The 19862-nt window shown below is 50.8% G+C and overlaps 1 protein-coding gene across 1 annotated transcript in view; it reads left to right on the top strand.

The window, feature by feature from the left end:
* Positions 1–19862, top strand: part of LOC146822419 (uncharacterized) — a 34364-nt gene that overhangs the window by 882 nt on the left and 13620 nt on the right. The gene's annotated exons all lie outside the window — the stretch shown is intronic.

Below are 19862 nucleotides of genomic sequence, written 5' to 3'. Positions count from 1 at the left end.
CACGAAACACATCGGACTGGCACAAACACGACTCCATCCGACGGGTGGAAGTCAAATACAGTTTATCTTTGAGGCTCCAAACCGGCTGGTGGAGATCCTTATGATTCATTTTCCTACCCATAGCTGATCAAGAAAATATTATTCGCAGGGCCACCTAGGAATCTGCTTTTGGGCCGCCATCTCCCCCCTCCTGCCCTGAGGAAGACCCGCCAGGACACACTTTTACTTCTTGCGTGATACACAGGGTCGAAACGTCGGTGTATTGTATATGTCTACTCAACGCTTATGATCACAGCCCCATTCGTAATTGGATCATTAAGCATATGTGCTAATAATAAGGACATTTATGAAATCTTTCTCCCTCCCCAATTTTTGCACAATTCTTTCTGTATATAGTGGACTATATTTATCACCATTGACCACATGTCACTGTTTCACCACAGTCACGCACTTCACATTGAAATTGTAAATTGCAACAGCCTTTATTATTTGATTTTCTCTTCATACATTATTGATTCAAAAATTTTGGTGTGTTATATATCTCTATTTGTTTTTCTTTGTAAATCATTCATATTGGTTATAAGTAAACTGTTGCTACTTGTCCTAAATAATTGATACCCCGACAGAACCAATTTTTCTTTGAAAATACGTATACCCAGGTTCTGGGGGACACTGGCTTGCCCCATTACGTTTACCACGATTTAGTAAACACAGTCACTAATTAAATTACAATACCACACAAGCAATATTCCCTCTATTTTTTTCCCTCTGTGTGCGAGAGAGTAAGGTCTTTGTGTGCTGCAGCCAAGGCTATGTGCACCAAGAACCTGACCACGCATGTAGACCAGGGCTTTAAGTGGGATGAAAAAACTTGGGTGTCTCAAAATGCGTTACAATGAAATGAAGGGCGTGGCTTAAAAGTAATTAAGACAGAAATCTATGCTTTTCATAGTGTGCCACCCAACTGATGTTTTGCTTCTTCTGGCATTGCATCCAGATATGCAATACAAGTAACATTACACCTATAAGAAGCCAAGACTATGGACTTTGTCAATGGTGGTTTGTTGCAAAAAGTTGTAAATAATATTGAAAATGCTTCCGTTCTTGTGGTAGAGGTTGTGGCTTAATACTCGAGCTGCCGATTTAGGAGATGGGTTTTGTGTCTCGGGCCAGACTAACATTCTGTGATTCTCTGCAAATCAATTAATCTCCCCATGCATACAAAAATAAAATCATGTAATCACTCCAATAACTTTGGGTTGAATTCGCACTATATAAAACTTGCTGCATTTCTTTTCAAAATGCAGGGCTGATGGTTTGCTTTTTGAAAGAATTTATGTTAAATGCTGCCCATGACGGGGGCGTGGCTAGCCACCTAAGAAGGCGGACGTTTCCTGGTGAAGCTCCGGACCCATCGGGGGGGGGGGAATCCTAGACTTTCGCCTCAGATGACACTGGGGCAGCAGGTTGCACTTACCAGCACACCTAGGAAGACCTGTGGTATCGCAAAGCCGAGTTTCGGCCAGAATCCTGTAGTGCTGCAGACGCTATTGAGCATGTCAGAGGCCTTGGGCGAAGCGTTGTGCTGGTGGTGTGCGCCCACGACCAGGACGCGGAGTTCCCTGCCAGTGCCCTGAAGATCGCACCCTTTGATAGGCGGTGCGGGAAAAGGCTGTAGGAGAGTAGGATCTGCACTTATGTTACCCCCACTTTGTTTCTGATGTTAACACTGGTTTCTGGCTATAGTCTGGCTGGGACCCTGCTAATCAGGGCCCCAGCCTCTCTGTTCTCTCTAAACAACTTGGAGTGCATATTAGATGCACTAGTGATTGGATACTGTGGTACCTTATGAGCCCCTAGTATATGGTACCTTAGGTACCCAGGGCATAGGTACTTCACAGGCCTACCAGGGGCTGAAGCATGTATTATACCACCCCTGGGAAGCAGACTAAATCTGACACCACAGGCCTGCTACTGCAGCCTGGGTGAGGTAGTGTTGGCACTCCTCACTGAGATATAGGTTCCCTATATCTCTCCTTACACACACATATAAACCTATCAGTCACCCCTAAGGCAAGCCCTATCAATCCTGAGGGCAGGGTGCTTGGTTTCCATGTGAGGGGGTGCCTCTGCCTGAGCAGGGCCCCTCTGCAGCTCTCAGAGTCCATTCTCTGTGGCTGTTTGTGGATGCAGTTAAACCATATACTCTTAAGTGCATTATAACCTTGTGGTAAATGCTGACTCTGGGATGGCTGCATCAAAACATGTCGTGTTTGGTGTCAAACGCTTTAGAATCATACCCCCACACCAGTAACTGGTGTGGGAGTATGATCCCACCCTTCTAGAGGGATAGACATGTACCCACTGTGGAAACATGGTAGAATCCTGAAGAGCTCTGGCATCACAAAATGGATGCCACCAGTCACAGAAACTGGGTTGCCCTCCTGCTGCTGACCGAAACTCACAGTGGAGGAGGCCCAACAATAGGCATCCTGTCACAGGGAGGTGTAACCACCTCCCAGACAGGGTTTAGTGTATTGGGGCTGGGTGGGGGCACTCCTAGAGTGGTTTGAAGTCCTGCACTGGGGGAGCAGTAGGCTCCTCTGTGCATATGCCAGCTCAAACTGGTTCAGGGGCTACCTGCTACTGCTCTGGCGCAAAACTGGACAAAGGGAAGTGGGTGCAGCCACCCACTCCCCTGACGCTCCCATAGAAGGGGTCATAGAGCTAGTCCCCCCCTTCCTTGTAGTATAAGTTAGGGAACTCTTGTAAATTTCAAACTAGATATCCCTGGACGACGCTCTGAAGAAGAATCCTGGACCTTCGACGTTCCACGACCTCTGGAAGACTGAAGAATCTCCCTTGGAGTCAAGGAGTGACTCCCCTGCTTGGCAGGCACCAAAACTTTGAATCAACGGTCGCAAACTTTCCCGCTCCCGCCGGAGTCTGAAGTCCCTGCAGCCCCAGAAGTGGATTTCCTGACTTCTCCAAGGCCATCGTGAGTCCCCAGCGACGCTGAGGCAAGTGGACTCCATGAGTGACAAGGAACTGCAATACCTGGGTACCGGGCACTATTTTCGAGTGCAACCCCTTCACGACGTTCTACGAACTTGTGCATTGGACCACGTGTGGTCCAAGCCTCCAGCAGGATTTCCTCCGAAGATCAGAGGCCTACCTCGTCCCGAGTGACCGTGGGCTCCTGGTGAGTGAAACCTCCCGAGGCGTCTTCTACAGTTTCAAAGGGCTCCCCTGGTTGCTCCAGTCCTGCCCTGACTTACCCTCGCTGGGTGAGTCCCTCAGACCTTGCAGGTCTGCACCGCTGACTTTTTACACTTTCCACGAGACGTGCTGTTACCAAGGCTTGTTGGCTCCAATCTGGTCACCGACACCGCAGTAAGCTGCAGACTTCGTGGGACACGCCGAATCCAGCTCCTGGTCGTCGTCGACGCCTCCTGGACCTCGTGGCTGAAGAGTCAAGACACCCGTGATCACCTGACGACTGTGGGCATCCATCTTCCTTGCCCCGGGTCACTGCCAAGTGACTTTGAACACTGTCTCCTCTGCTTTCAGGTCTTCCTTCTTCTGAGTCCGGCCTTGGATTCCACCGAACACTTCTCCTGTCTTCACAAGCAGCAAGTCTTCTTTGCTCCCATTGAAAACGACGCCGCGACCCGACACCAAAAGACACCTATGCACCCGGCTTCCCTGGGTGAGGTAACTCCAGCACTACGGTGCTCCTTTGTGTGTTGGCTCTAGAACTACTTACCCTGTAAGTGACTTGCTTGTAGACTCTCCCGAAGTATCCTAAAACTCTAAAATTCCAAACGCGACTTGCTCCATTGAAGTCAATTGGGATCCGCGTCTCCCGTGGGTCCTTTACTTACCTGCCTTGGGTGGATTAGTGAGGCCCCAGCGCTTCTGAAGGCCCTAGACTTGTGCCTTCGCAAGTCGATATTCCTAAGTCTCTTCTTTAGTATATGGTCTGGTATGCCCCTAGGGCCCCAGCCATATTTGTGCTCAACTTGTTGTGAAATGTTGATTTGTGCATATGTTCCTGACTTGTAATCTCATAAACAGATTAATAGAGAGTTGTTAGTAATAAATACATATATGTTTTATATATATACCTGTGTGGTGTCCTTTCATTTAGTAATTCAAGAGCTTATAAGGTAAAACAAGCTGCTTTACATTCCTCTAAAGACTTAGCCTGAAGGCTGCTCTCCACAGCTACCACTAGGATAGCTTTCTTAAAAAGGTTGTCTTAAACCCATCTACCATAAGAGTCGAATTGTACTGGTACAAGGTGGCCACTTTAACTCATGACCAGCATATACCAGGCCAACTTCTCACAAAGGCCCTGAAAGCTGTGGAGCACTGCGGACTATGCGGATTGGGGCGGAGCGGCAGCCGGAAGGACTTCCCGTCAGCGGGCCACGTATGCCGGCACACACAGAGCGAAAATGCGGTGAGTGCTCGAGCCGCGCTGGCGATTGACGGGGCTGGTGCTCGCCTCATTTCCCCACCCACCTCCTGCACGAAGGCATCTGCTGAGGGAACTCGAAAGCGGCTGTATTTTGGGGCAATGCGGTGAGCAATATGAGACTTGGCAGGGTGTATTACCGTCGCAGGGTCTAATGAAGTGAGTCGACTTGGGGTGAAGTCCCTCCCCCATATCCCTGATAGAAGCGACAAAGTGGGAGACCTAGGCTCCGATCTCAGCCCAGGTGGGGCCGCTCCCCAATTTGTGAGGAGTGCTGCCGCTACTGTGGACCGCCTGGGCGGCTGCTTCTGCACCGAGGCTGGGGGGAAGTTCGAACAGTGCCCTATAAGTCTATTTGGAGGCTCTTGTGCCGCCAGCCTACATTTTCTTCCTTTTCACGCCTAGTGATTGTCGCCGCCTGTGGACCGGCCGAGATCCGCACTGAACTATGGTCCTGACTACATGGATGGTGGCGACATCTGGGGTTGCACGCTGAGGGATAATGCTTTCTCCCCACATTGTTCGAGGTCCACGCTGGGTGAGGCTGATCCAGGCGGCTTGCATCTCACCTGTGAGTTGCAATAGTACCGCTATAGCATTGCTAAGCCTAGTGGCTGCTGCGGACGGGGCTGCGGATCCTGCTGGCCCTCTGGAAGACAGAATCTGAGGCGGAGCTCGAATACTGCTCCTTCTGAGGGAAAGAACTACACAACTGACCCCTCGGTGGCTGCCTACTCTACTGTGAATACAAGATGCTGGATTGCAGTGATCGGGGACGAAGACAACGAAAGAAGACCATAGTGAGAGCCATTCATTCACCTGGAGCAGAACTCGGTGAGAACAGGGAAACACTGCGAAGCAGCTGGGCTACTCAACGGCGGTCTCATAGCGGATCCCACATGTCCTTAAGTCCTACGCTACACTGTTTGACAGGACGGAAGAGCCATCTTCAATATAAAGAAAACCAGGCGGTGTCACGTCCCCCACAGACTGAACGAGGCCAAGGAGCTGCGTGTAAACGTGTCTATTTATTTGGGGAAATAGAACAAAAGAAAGACTGTGGACTCCGCCCGTTTTGACGTTGGTTCTTTGTTGTAGTGCCTTTTCCCTGATCCACACTTTCCCTGGGCGGACGTGGGTTTCTGCCGCGTTCCTGCTTCCTTGGGTGTTCTACCGGGTGTCCCCCTTAAAAACAAAGATAAAAGAGGACACTGTCAGGGTTTGTACATGTCCCTTAGTGTGCTTGTGCGCGTGGGCGTTTCACTATCCCTTCCTGGCCCAACCCCTCTCGCTCTCCCGTCCTCGGGCCCTTACTCCAGGCGAAATCCCATTGGAGGGGTATGAGGGTGGTTTCTGCGTAGGGTATGCCTGCCCCTTTTTAATGAACTCAGACGGCACTAAAGAAAACAAAGCCTCCCGCTCCCTTATAGCCCAGAAAAGCCTGATCGCTCCTGCCACCAGCCTATCAGCGAGCGCCCTGTCTTCCCCAGCACTCGCCTGAAACCGTGACCCGTTGACAGGGTCCCGGCTGCCTCGTCCGTGGTGCCTTCCTTGGGGTACGTCCCGGCTTTCGGCTGGATCCCCTCGTCCTTGTCTAGAGCCTCCTTCCACCTGGTCTCTTACTCTGTCGTCTTCTCGGCTTTCTTCTCCTCTTCTTGCGGACCTCCTCGTGGCTCTCCGCTCTCCTGGCGTTCTCTTCTGGATCCTCCCTCTTCCGGGTCTTTCGGCCTCCCTGGGCTCCGCCCCCTGGCTGTTGCTAGAGTCAGCACCAGTCGCGTCGGCTCAGTGCCCCCGGGGCCCTCCAGACGGTCAACGCCGCTCGACCCGTCACAGCACCTCCCCACTAGGCATGGCCGATCGGGCCATGAGGACACCGGACTGCGGGAGAGGAAGTCCACGTTCGCCTGTAGAGCCCCTGGTCGATGGGCTACCTGGAAAGAAAAAGGTTGCAGGGCTAAGAACCATCGGAGCACATGGGGGTTAGTGTCTTTGTGTCTCGCTAGCCATACCAACGGGGCATGGTCGGTCAGTAAGGTAAAGGGACGGCCCAAGAGGTAGTACTGCAGGGCTTGGACCGCCCACCGGATCGCCAGGCATTCCTTCTCTATGGTGGAGTAATGTGTTTCCCTGGGTACGAGTTTGCAACTGAGGTACACTACAGGGTGTAGGTCGCCTGTGGCTGTTGTCTGTGAGATGACCGCCCCTAATCCCCTATCCGAAGCATCCGTTTGTAGTGTGAAGGAGCGTGTGAAATCTGGGCAGGTCAGAAGGGGGTCACTACATAATCGTGTTTTCAAGTCTTCAAAGTTGTGGATTTGTTCCGGGGTCCATGCCCCGACCGTATTCGGGGACATCTTCTTTAATATGTCCGTGAGGGGGGCGGCTTCTTCCGAGAAGTGGGGAATAAACCGACGATAATAACCAACAAGTCCCAGGAATGCCCTAATACCTCTTTTCGTCGTGGGTCTCTCCATTGCTTTGATTGCTTTCACTTTATCCACCTGCGGTCTGATCTGACCGTCCTGTATGTGGTATCCCAGGTATTTAATGTTGTCAGTTGCTAACATGCACTTGTCCGGGTTGGCGGTTAGGCCGGCCTCTCGGAGGCTGTCTAAAACGGCCCGGAGGTGTTCCAGGTGCCTGTCCCATGTGGTACTGAAGATGACTATGTCATCCAGATATGCGGCCGCATAGTCGTGGTAGGGTCGTAGCACGACGTCCATGAGCCGTTGGAAGGTGGCTGGGGCCCCGTGTAACCCAAAGGGGAGAACCGTAAACTGGTTTAAACCTGAGGGGGTGACAAAGGCCGTTTTTTCCCAGGCATCAGGGCTCAGTGCTATCTGCCTGTACCCCTTTGTTAAATCTAGTGTTGTCATGTATCGGGCAGTCCCCAGTCGGTCAATCATCTCATCGACGCGTGGCATGGGATACGAGTCGAACCGTGACACGGCGTTTAGGTGCCGGATATCTACACAGAAACGTACGTTGCCATTAGGTTTTGGTACCAAGACGATGGGGGAACACCAGGGACTGCACGACGGTTCAATGATCCCCGCTGAGAGCATGTCAGTTACCTCATTCTCCACCACCAGTCGTCTTGCCTCAGGGTACGATAGGGTCTCTGTCTAATCGGCCTAGCCCCACCTGTCATGATGTCGTGTTGTACAAGGGGGGTTTTTCCGGGGGTTGTGGAGTATACGTCACTGTAGTTGCCAAGGAGGCCTAGGAGGGCGGTGTTCTGTTCGGAAGTTAGCTGGGAACCCCTGGGAATGGTGCCGGTCGTGTTAGCGCCGCCTACGGGGGGGAAAGGGATACCCAGGTTTTGACTGTCGGTGACTAGAAGGTTCGTGGCGGAGCTGGTTGGATCATCGGCCCTCTCTGTCCATAGTTTGAGGAGGTTAATGTGGTATATCTGACCCTTCCTTCCAGCGTGGGGTACGGCTATCTTATACGTGACAGGGGTGACTTGTGCAAGTACGGTGTAAGGCCCCTGCCAATGGGCCAAAAGCTTATTGTCGGAGGAGGGGAGAAGGAGTAGGACCCTGTCTCCCACGGACAGGTGTCTGAGGGTGGTGTGTCGGTCGTATGTCTTTTTTTGTTTTTGTTGGGCTGCATCGAGGTTGTCTCTGACTCTCTCCCAGAGGGTGGTTAACCTGTCTTTTAGTTGAGTCGCATACTCCAACAGGGTCTTCCCCTCATGTTCCTCTTCCTCCCATTTTTCGGCTGCCATATCCACCAAGGTTCTGGGTTTTCTGCTGAATACCAGTTCAAAGTGGCTGAACCCGGTGGAGGACTGGGTGTGAGTCCTAATGGCGAAGAGGGTTAGGGGTAGCTGTCGGTCCCAGTCCCTTCCGGTTTCAGAGACTGTTTTTTTCAGGATAGTCTTCACGGTCTGATTATACCTTTCCACGAGGCCATCGGTTTGTGGATGGTACACGGATGTACGGATTTGTTTTACCCCTAACAACGAGCAGATCTGGGCCATAAGTCGAGACATGAAAGGCGTTCCCTGGTCAGTGAGGAGTTCTTTGGGAAACCCGACCCTACTGAAAAACGTTATCATGGCGTGGGCTACACTGGTTGTGGTCATGCTTGTGAAGGGGATAGCCTCGGGGTAGCGAGTTGCGTAATCCACCAGAGCCAGGATATACTGATAGCCCCGTGTGGAGGTGGTCAAGGGCCCAACCAAGTCCATTCCCATCCGGGAGAAGGGCACCTCGATTATAGGGAGGGGTTGTAGGGGTGCTTTCGGTATGTGTGGAGGGTTAGCTATTTGACATCTGGGGCAGGCAGCACAGTACCTCCGGACGTCAGAGAAGACCCCAGGCATGTAAAATCGCCTTAGGAGGTATTCTTCGTTTTTTTCCCGTCCGTAGTGACCCCCTCCCGCCTGGTTATGGGCCAGATAGAGGACCTGAGTACGAAACGACAGGGGGACCAGTAGTTGTTGTATCGTTTCTTCGGGTTTTGTTATTTTTCTATATAACAGCCCTCTTAGAATGACAAAACAAGGGCCTACCTGGCCTTCCTCATCGACAGTGGCACGAGCCAAGGCATGTCCCAGCACCGGATCCTCTTTCTGTGCGGCCCTAAAGCTGGGTGTTGGTTTGGGCTCCCCGTCGGTACCTGCGGAGGAGAGAGAGCGAGTGTCAGCTTGGCCATTCAGCACCGCTAGCTTTTTCTGTTCTCTTCTCTCCCTACGTGTCCTCTTTCTCTTATACGCACCCGGCGTTATCCCGGTGTCGGTGAAGGGAGCGTCCCTCAGCCACCCCAGGGTTTCCTTCTCTTTTATTGCTTTGGCCAGCAGAACGGAAAACCCGCTGTGGTCGGTGCCGATTATCATTTCTTCGACCATTCGGGGAATGCCCCCTACCCTGATCTGGTCTATCTGTCCCCCAGATCCTAGGGTCACTATGGGGACAGGGTAGCTTTTCTGGACCCCGTGGACATAGGTTATGGTCACAGTTTCCCCCTCTTGCCACTGGTGGGTGTGTACCCGTTCTTGGGAGATGACCGAGTGTCGACACCCGGAATCGACAAGGACCGTGGTAGCAACATCGTTCACCATGAGGGTTAGTTGGTACGCCTCCTTTCCTTCTCCTGCCCATAGGATCTTCCCTCTCGTATACCCTACGTCCATTGGTTCGGTGTTGGGGGGTTTTTGGGGGCAGTTGCGTGATATGTGACCCCATTCGGCACAATTGAAACATTGGGGTCCCTGGCCACCTTCTTTACCGCCCGGGCGGGGTAGGAAACGAGGATCAAGGAGAGGGCGAAAGGGGGGGGGCTGTTGGGCCCGGAAGGGACGCCCTCCAGCGGTGGATGATGGAGGTAGGAATCCTGGGCGTGAAGGGCCTTGCTTCCGGGGTCCGTTGGTGAGCGCATGCCAGTTCTATGGCATGGGGTACTGTTAGATTCGGTTGTTTTTCCTTCCCACGCCCTGGTGGGCGCGGGGAGGTCTTCCTCAAACTGTTCGAGCAGTATCTTGTCTACTACCTCCTCCATGCTAGAGGTGTGGGGTTGGAGCCATGGGGTCCCCAGGTCTTGAATTCGGTAAAAGAACGCTCTGGGATTGTCCTGGGCTTGCCATTTTTCCCTTCGGAACCTAGTACGGTATTGCTCTTGATCGCACCCCAGGCGTTCCAGTATGGTTTTCTTTATGGTTTCGTAAGGGGTGGTTCCCGCAGGGTTCGCTGCTTGATATGCGGTTTGCAGCTCTCAGGACAACAGAGGGGCGATGTATTGGCCCCACCGCTCCATGGGCCATTGGGCCGTGCTTGCCACTCTTTCGAAATTGGTGAAGAAGAAGTCTGGGTCTTCTCCTGTCCGGTATTTCTGCAACACCGAACTCGGCACATTAGGGTGTACCTTCGTACTTGCAATCGTGTCCGTTAGTCTCTGAATGGCCGTATCCTGAACCACTTGATTTTGTGTCATGAGGCCTGCTTGAGCTTGGAGGGCCTCTTGTAGATGACCCCTATCCTTTTTAGCCTCTGCCGACTGAGCCTCCACCACCAGCTGTAGGTGGCGCTGTCCCTCGGCCAATTGCGTGAGCATTTCGTCTAGGCTGATGGGCTGCAACATCCTGATCTGTCGAGGGGTTCTGTCTCTTCGTAGGTGGGCGTGATAGTCCGGGCGATCCCACTTCTGACACCACTGTCACGTCCCCCACAGACTGGACGAGGCCAAGGAGCTGCGTGTAAACGTGTCTATTTATTTGGGGAAATGCAACAAAAGAAAGACTGTGGACTCCGCCCGTTTTGACGTTGGTTCTTTGTCGTAGTGCCTTTTCCCTGATCCACACTTTCCCTGGGCGGACGTGGGTTTCTGCCGCGTTCCTGCTTCCGTGGGTGTTCCGCCGGGCGTACCCCTTAAAAACAAAGAAAAAAGAGGACACTGTCAGGGTTTGTACATGTCTCTTAGTGTGCTTGTGCGCGTGGGCGTTTTACTATCCCTTCCTGGCCCAACCCCTCTCGCTCTCCCGTCCCCGGTCCCTTACTCCAGGCGAAATCCTGTTGGAGGGGTATGAGGGTGGTTTCTGCGTTGGGTATGCCTGCCCCTTTTTAATGAACTCAGACGGCACTAAAGAAAACAAAGCCTCCCGCTCACTTATAGCCCAGAAAAGCCTGACCGCTCCTGCCACCAGCCTATCAGCGAGCGCCCTGTCTTCCCCAGCACTCGCCTGAAACCGGGACCCGTTGACAGGGTCACGGCTGCCTCGTCCGTGGTGCCTTCCTCGGGGTACGTCCTGGCTTTCGGCTGGATCCCCTCGTCCTTGTCTCGAGCCTCCTTCCACCTGGTCTCTTCCTCTGTCGTCTTCTCGGCTTTCTTCTCCTCTTCTTGCGAACCTCCTCGTGGCTCTCTGCTCTCCTGGCGTTCTCTTCTGGATCCTCTCTCTTCCGGGTCTTTAAGCCTCCCTAGGCTCCGCCCCCTGGCTGTTGCTAGAGTTAGCACCAGTCGCGTTGGCTCAGTGGCCCCGGGGCCCTCCAGATGTTCAACGCTGCTCGACCCGTCACAGGTGGTCTCTGGGTTCCCGAACAGTTTCTGCTTATGCGATCAGAGGGCATTGACTGCAACTTGCTCCCTTTGATCCGCTGTGAGCTGGGCAGCTTCCTCTTCCCCTAACAGTGCCTGTGTGGCCGATCAGACGTGAGAACCTGCAATGGGGAGACCCAGGGGGAAGGCCACAGACGGTAACTCAACTACGGGGGGATCTTCTGGTGAGCTTGATAACACCACCAGACCCAGGTCCCCAGATGCCTCCTCCTCTGGGTCCGCTGAGACACCCTCGGACATGCTTGACCTCATCCTTAAGGAGGTCAGAGACTCATGTAGAGCGATTGAACAACAGATCGGCACCCTAACAAGTGGCCTTACTCTCCTCCGAGCAGATCATGGCCCAGGAGGGTCTATCCCCTTACTTCTGTGTTGAGAGGGCGCATAGGATTCCCACAGGAGCTCCGAGAGCGGGAGCGCCCCGTGTCCTCGGATCATCAAAATCTTAAATTACAGAGATCGCGATGTGTTGTTAAAAAAAGCAAGAGAAAAGTCTCAGATTGGTACCTATACTCTCCCAGTTGCCCACTCCACGTTCAAAGATCTAGGAATACAAGTATACAGATCACAGACGGATCTACTGGAGGGTAACCTTTTGAAGGCCATAACGGCACTACGATCAAGTGTGGCCTTTTGGACATCATTTCCCCTCTCGGTGATGGGGCGAAATTCCATCTCTAAGATGGTAGTATTTCCTTGGTTATTATATTTTATTCGTGAGCCTGCCCATAGTGGTTCCTCAGTCCATTTTCCGTACCCTGAATACTGTTCTGGTGGAGCTCATATGGGGAGCGGGTCGCTGAAGAGTGAGCCTTCAGAAGCTACAACTGGAATCTTGCAAGGGAGGGTCAGGGGTTCCTGACTTTAGGGCATACTATTATGCGTGTCAAATTCAGTGGCTGTCCTATTGTATAGCAGGGAGAAACCTACAAGAAATTGGGTTTTCATCTAGGTATATTGACCGAGGTATGTTACATTCCCTGATCCTGCCCAAAGCTAGGATTCCCCTGGAGGGACCCCCATTGCTGAGAACTGCGCTACAATGCTGGAGAAAAGCTCTACAGTATACATCAGATATAACCCCTTATTCTCCTAATGTCCCATTACTGGATATTCCCACCCCCGGGGGCAGGCTCACGAAGGCTAGAATACATGCCTGGACGGAGGCGGGAGTAGAGGAGGTTGGTGTTGTTTTTGGCGATGGTAATCTATTGGACCATGACACATGTGTACAGACTACTGGGGCACCGAATAGTCAGTATCTGCTACATGCAATCGTATCACTCTATATTAAGAATATGTGGGCACCGCAACGCAGAGAACCCCCGTAACAAGACCTAGTTCGCTTACTATATTATGTGGGAGCTGGGGGACATCTTATCAAATGGCTGTACACCGGTATCAGGGCACATGCTGGTATCGCACTCATAAATCTCAGGACAAAATGGGTAACGGACGCTGGCTTAGAATTCACTGGTAAAGCCTGGGCAAGTATGCTAGAACACCCCAGGAGGGTTTCTCGCAACGTTAAACTAAAATGTATCCAAACGATGGTCCTACATCGGACATACCTCACCCCCCAGAGAATACATCAGATGTTCCCAGAGGCCTAACACAGCTGCCTCCGCTGCAAAGGTGATGAGGCAGACTTTATCAATATGCTATGGACATGCCTGTGTATATTAGATTATTGGACTGGAGTTTGTCACTCTCTGGGAGTAGTCACGCATATGACAGTTCAAGACAATGCCCTGGAGTGTCTCATGGGGCTCCGTAGACGCACCAAAGCGCAGAAAGTTCAAAGACGTTTTCTCGATCTTGCTCTTGTACTAGCCATCAGGGCCCTCACCTCACCATGAGATGGAAATCCCCTAGATGCCCGTCACTGTCTATTTACCAGGATGAGATGATACAGTGGGGTGGGGCTGAGAGTGCGGCGCTTAGAAGAGAGGAGACAAGAGGATTACGGAAATTACCCATCTCTATGGAATGGGACACCATGTTAGAGGATTTTAAACACCTAGATCTAATCCCTGCACAACACGATCCCACGCAATAATCTAAAGCTCAGTCTTTCTGGAAACATAGCGGGACCCACACTAACCACTGTCCGCATACCATAGGACACAGATGGAATGGGACACACGGTATCACGTAAATAACCCTATCAGGCGACCATCTGCATCAGACACTGCAGACCAGGAGGGAGGGAGGAATCGGGAGGTGGGCGTCGACTCGTTAGATAGTTAAAGTTTGTTTAAACATGAATATGCTTGATAATTTGATAATACCAAACTCAATGTCCTTTGATTGACTGCTTATGTGACCATCTCTCATGCCATATAGACGGACGACTGACGAATTATATTTGTAACCAGGAGGTATATCAAGGTCACGTGTGTTATGTATATGATGAAAAAAAAATACCTTGTGTATAGAATGATCCTATTTTTATTTTGATGAGGTGTTTCAATAAAGTATGTTTAAAAAAGAAAAAAACTGCTGTGATCAGGGGAGCAACTAGACCCAACCTTCGGGGGAGGGGGGGCTAACACTCCCAGCCAGGGCTGGCCCTAGCACTGGTCATACACTGTGCAACCGTCTTTTTTTGGCTCCCCATCTCCTCCTTCTCCATGAATTCCCTCACTACCACTCACCAAAAATGCACCTCATCTCTCTATAGCACCTTTGTGACAAACCTTTCAGTATTTCTGTTAATCACAGCGTCCGTCATGGGCTGCGTTTAACATAAATACTTTCAAAAGGCAAACAATCAGCCACACAGCCGCGCTGTATTTAGAAAAGAAATGCATCAAGTTTAAAAGCACAAATGTGTGCTTTGCGGTGATTCTGAAAGCACACCTCATATTTGTAGACTTGCTGCGTTTCTTTTCTAAATAGAGCGCAGCTGTGGGGCTGATTGTATGCCTTTTGAAAGTATTTATGTAAAATGCAGCCCTTGACGGGCACTGTGATTAACATAAATACTTTCAAGAGGCCCACAGTCAGCCGAGCTCTAGTTAGAAACGAAAGGCAGCAAGTACTTGAGCATTTTCTGCCTTTCGGAGGACAAATGCTCTTCCGGGATGTGCTGTGTGCGTGCGCTTTCCTCCATAGCACTACACGCTCGAGAGGACAGAGGTGCGTGTGTGCACGCACCTTACAGGGAACATTGCACACAAGTGGATAAATATTCATAAAAATCCAATTATCACACATTATTACTTGTGCACTATATAACTTTTCTCACCAAAACTGTGTCTGTGAAATTAGTGACCACTGAATGTACTGTCTGTCAATGACAGCGAGCTACCACATGGTGCTTTGAATACATTAAAAAATCGCCCCACCTCATGTCCATTGCAGTTAAGTGGGACGCAAAAGTTTGTTATTCTAAAAATAGGGTTCTGGTTCTAAAACGTTTGGGAGCCACTGCAGTAGAAAATATAAAACACTGATTACTTTCTATTCCAAAGCAAAGGTGTGAGACACCGCATGGGCAACATGAGTTGAAAGTATAATGAAGGTTCCCCATTTAGCCTCAAAGAAATTGAGTGGGAGCACTGTGAAATAGTTAAAAAAAAAAAAAATGTTTTTATTGATTTTGTTAAATAAAGAAAAAACAAATATAGAAAAAAGAAAATGAAACAGATCACATATATAAATATCACATTTGTTTGATTACATATGGGCTGAGGTTGTGCTGTCTAACAAGTGTTAGGCCGATATTCAGCAACAAAACATCGTACAAGGCATCAACGAGAATGCCTACAGTGAGGAAAAGTTACACAATCGGAGTACAATATCAGCATGGCACAGTACCTTGATTCAGCGCCCCCCACAGCGGGAGAAGTGGCACAATCAATGAGTCAACCAGTTCCTCCATCTTCCCAAGCACCTCATTCCTGCATCCAATTAATCAGCCGTTAGTCTTGTCTCTCATCGCTATCTAGCTGCGTTAATTGATATTGTGCACACACACCCCAGAAACTTTTCAGCCGACTGCAGGGGGGTAACAGTTTGTTGTAAACTTCCGATTGGGTATTACAATACATCATATCTTTTTCCCACTCTGCAACCGTTGGGACTGGGCCCCGCATCCAGCACATCGCCAGCCTACGTTTCGCTAGGAGAAGACCCATAGCAACCCATTTGCGAACATTCTTCTTAAGTGGTTTCGTGTAGCCCATTAGTGCCAATAGGGTGTCAGGAGGGAGAGGAAGCCCCACAATATCAGTACCTGAAAAATGCTTCTCCAATAACCTTCCACGTGGGAGCATTGCCAAGCAAGATGGACAAAACCAGCTCCTGGCATATTGCATCCCTCACAATCCATACCTACATAGTCGTTGTGGAGTGTAATGGACCCTGTGCAACAATTTAAAATGGGCCAACCTGTGGCAGCCATTCAGGGAGACTTTGCGGGTGGTCTCACCTCATTAAGACCAAATAGCATATGTGATTGGGGCCCCAATGTCTGCCAGCCGCGTCTTAGTGTATGGAGTGGTCTTAGTAAGTTGTGTTGAGGCATATAGGCGCGAGACTAACTTCACAGGTGATTTTGAGCTCAATAGTATAGATAAGGCTGGGATCTCCAATGGCTCCAAGAGTTTGTTGCCTAGCAGCGCGCGCAGAGCATGGCGAGTCCTGAAGAAATAAAATTGCGTTAGTGCAGAGGGCCCCGTTACCCCAGCGATCGACTCCTCCCATGAACATACCCTTCCGTCTGTAAACAGATCACCCATATCATGTACACTGAGACTGTTCAGCGAGCGGAGAGCCCCTCGCTCAGAGCTGAGAGTAAACCACTGACACCACTCCACCCTCATAAGCGGTGAGTATAGTTGGGCGCCATCATGCATACGGAGCAGTGCATGCCAAGCATGGACCACGGAGTTGACCGAGTCTAGTACTACGCAACGTCTTATTGGTGGCTTAGATAAAAACCGTGGCAAGGGGTCTGGGTCAGCAGCCGCCATCTCAATCTGGAGGTGTGGCAGGTCACGCAGACCGTGGACCCAGCTGTGGCCATGCGAAGCCTGCGCCACCCGTTTATAGAGTTCTAGATCTGGCGTGCCCAGGCCCCCCACATTGCAGGGTAAAGTGGGGATGTCGAACGCTATACGTGGAGTCTTGCCAGCCCAAGCCAGCTTATTCATTAAAATTCGCAGCTCTCTGAAGATCTGTTGGGGGACCACTATGGGTATGTTAGCGAATAGAAAGCAGGGGAGCACCACCATCTTCATCAGGGATACCCTCCCCACCAGCGAAAGTAGGAGCCTAATCCGTCTGTCTATATCATCGCTTAACTTGGCAATAGCTCTGCCATAGTTCGCTCTAATCACTTTTTCCGCATCGGAATGAACTTGGATGCCCAGATAGCGGACCGGGTCGGAAGTCCACGGAAGAGAGAAGTCAAGAGGCGGCACAGAAGACGGAGTGAGTAGAAAAACGATAGATTTATCCCAATTAATCTTGAGGCCGAGAGTCCACCAAACCGCAGCACCTCGCGAATTATCGGGGCGAGGTGGACGTCCGGGTCTCGGACATACAAAAGCATGTCGTCAGCGTAGGCCAAAACAATTAAATTGTATTTGGGGAAGCAAAGCCCTCTGTGTCCGTGGTATTCACGGAGCGCCCTCAGCAGAGGCTCAGCGGCCACTGCATACAATAAGGGGGATAAGGGACATCCCTGTTGAGTGCCCCGCGATATATGAACAGGGGTAGAGACCGTGTCTCGAGTACGTACTCGCACCAGTGGTGAGTTGTAAACAGGGTGCTTAAGTGTGGAACCAAAATGTCACTAAAAGCTTTGTAAAAGGACACTGTCAGTCCATCAATCCCCGAGGCACTGCCCTGCCACATAGAACTCAAAGCCAATTGTTTCTCCCGTACCTCAAGGGGGTGCATTAGGAACTCCCGGTGCCAGTCCGACAACCACGGGATCTTGATGTATTCAAGACAGCTCAATAAATCATCATTGCTAGGGGCGACCTTAGAGCTTTCTAGCTCTTGCTAATATCCGTGAAACGGATTGTTAATATCCGCTTGCTCTGTTATTAGTGAGCCCTCCTCATCAGGAAGCTCTGAAATGACTCCAGCCTCCGATCTACGACGGGCCACCGCAGCTAGCACCGAACCCCCCGTCTGTCAGTTTCCCCGTATATTCTAGCTGTGGCGTATTTGCCCATATATTTGACTTCACTATCTGCCTCTTTATGGTACTCGTCAAGTGTAGTTTTCAGCAGCGCCCGTGACTGGGGGTCATAGCTAATCACCAACTCAACCTCTAGTTTGGCTATTCAGGATTTCAACAGAGCAAGCCTGCCTCTAATAGAGCGTAATACCCCATTGTGCTTGCTGATAGTCACTCCACGTATAAAGGCCTTGAACGACTCCCATACCGTGGCAAAGGAGTTTACTGTGCCAACATTGAGTGTGAAAAATTCTGTGATAGCATCTGTGAGTTCGGACTTAAATATAGTGGTGAGTATGGGGGAAAGCGCCACAGAAATGGAGCGGGGCCACGTGAGGGCACATTAAGCGCTACTAAAATGAGCGAGTGGTCCGAGAAAGGCCAGGCTAGGACAGAACAGTCTGTATTTTGGGCAACAGCTTCTGTGAGATGAGCCAGTAGTCTATACGAGTGTGGATATTATGGGGCGCCGAGTAATGTGTGAACCAACACCTTTCGCTAGACCTAGCTCTCCAAACATCTACCAATTGCAACCGCAAAGCTATATCTGCAATTACCCTGGCAGAAGCAGACGGAGGCCTGGGAGGACCCTTTGAGCGGTCAAGCGCTGGATCTAGGACACAATTAAAGTCCTCCCCCTCCCCCCCAGATCACCGGTAATGGCTTGCGGTCCCTAAGATGTGCAAAGATGGACTTATAGAACTGTGGGTCGTAATAATCTGGTCCATAAGAGTTAACAATGAGGAAATTCTGTCCCTTGCCGTAACAGCCGGATATGACATATCTACCAGCTTAGTCGGTCTCACAGTGTTCCAATTAGAGCCCCGATTTAGGATTAACCCATGTCAACACGCCTCTGGTATGGGAAGTGAGTCTCGCAGCATGAGAAAGGCCTGGTAATCTAGATCCTGTAAGTAACACACTTCCACGGCGTAGGTGAGACTCCTAGAGCAGCGCAATATTGACCTCCCTCCACCTCAAATACGCCAGTAACTTACGCACCTTCCTATGGTCGTTGAGGCCCCTGACGTTCCACGTCATGAGGCTCAGCCGCTTAATTTGACCCTGTCTTGAATGGTGCTGTGACATGTAGAGAGGTTGTGCCATTGGTGTAATTACCCCGTAATACCTCATATGGAGCCCCACACATTATAGAAGCAATAGAGCATGTGATCAACAAAAGGATAAAGAACATAAACCCCCCCCCCCGAAACCACCACCCCACCCAAGCCTCGCACTCCCCAACTCGGCTAAGGAGAGCATCCACCCTCTCTGGAACAAAAGGAGCAAAAGAAAACTTTAAAAAACTACACATGTTTAACAATAAACCCCCATAAGTACAGAGAGAAACAGCGTGTAACGCACTGGGGCAAATGTTACCCAGCAGCACCACACTGGTTCATCACCCCACCAAGCCACCGAATAGCAATTGTGCAGCTACAGCTACAGAAACATGGCGGCTATTAAGAAAAAAAAAACATGAACAGTTCCTGAATCAAAGAGCTTCCCCATACCAGAGCGCCAACCAGGTCGCCCCGAACACAACAGCTTGCCCAACATAACGAGGACTCCCATCTTATGGCACATTTGGAGGACAATTTGCTTATACAGATCAGTGTAACAGCAAAACACCCAACAAAAAACATTGTAGCTCTCAGCTTGATACAAGCTTAAGTGGAACTAAAAGCCAGGAGAGACCCGGACAGGACCGACCAGACACCCCACATGCTCATCAATCATTGTCATCAAGGCTACCAGTTGCATCATCTGCACGAGTGCTTTCCTTCTGTCCCTTCCCTCGTTTGCCAGCTTTGTCCCAGTTTTTGAGATCTTTCTGAAGACATTGCGGGTCAGAGAAAATCCTGGCCTTCCCATCAAACAGTAACCGGAGCCATATACAATGCTCTGGTCACGTAGTTTACGTTTCAGGGGTGTGAATTGCCGTCTGGCCTCCTAGACCTACAAAGTAAAGTCTGGGAAAAGAAAGCGAAGACCCCTCATACTGCAAGTTGCCCAGTTCTCTCGCCCTCCGCTTTGCTGCATCCCTGTCGCGGTAATTCAAAAGCTTGGCAATAATGGGCAGCGGAGGGGCACCAGGTTGAGGCCAGGGACCCAGCGAGCGGTGCGCCC

The sequence above is a fragment of the Triturus cristatus genome, chromosome 6 (genome assembly GCF_964204655.1).
Source record: "Triturus cristatus chromosome 6, aTriCri1.1, whole genome shotgun sequence".
Lineage (NCBI taxonomy): Eukaryota > Metazoa > Chordata > Amphibia > Caudata > Salamandridae > Triturus > Triturus cristatus.
Note: the sequence above shows the minus strand (reverse complement) of the source record. Positions and strands in the feature narration are given on the sequence as shown.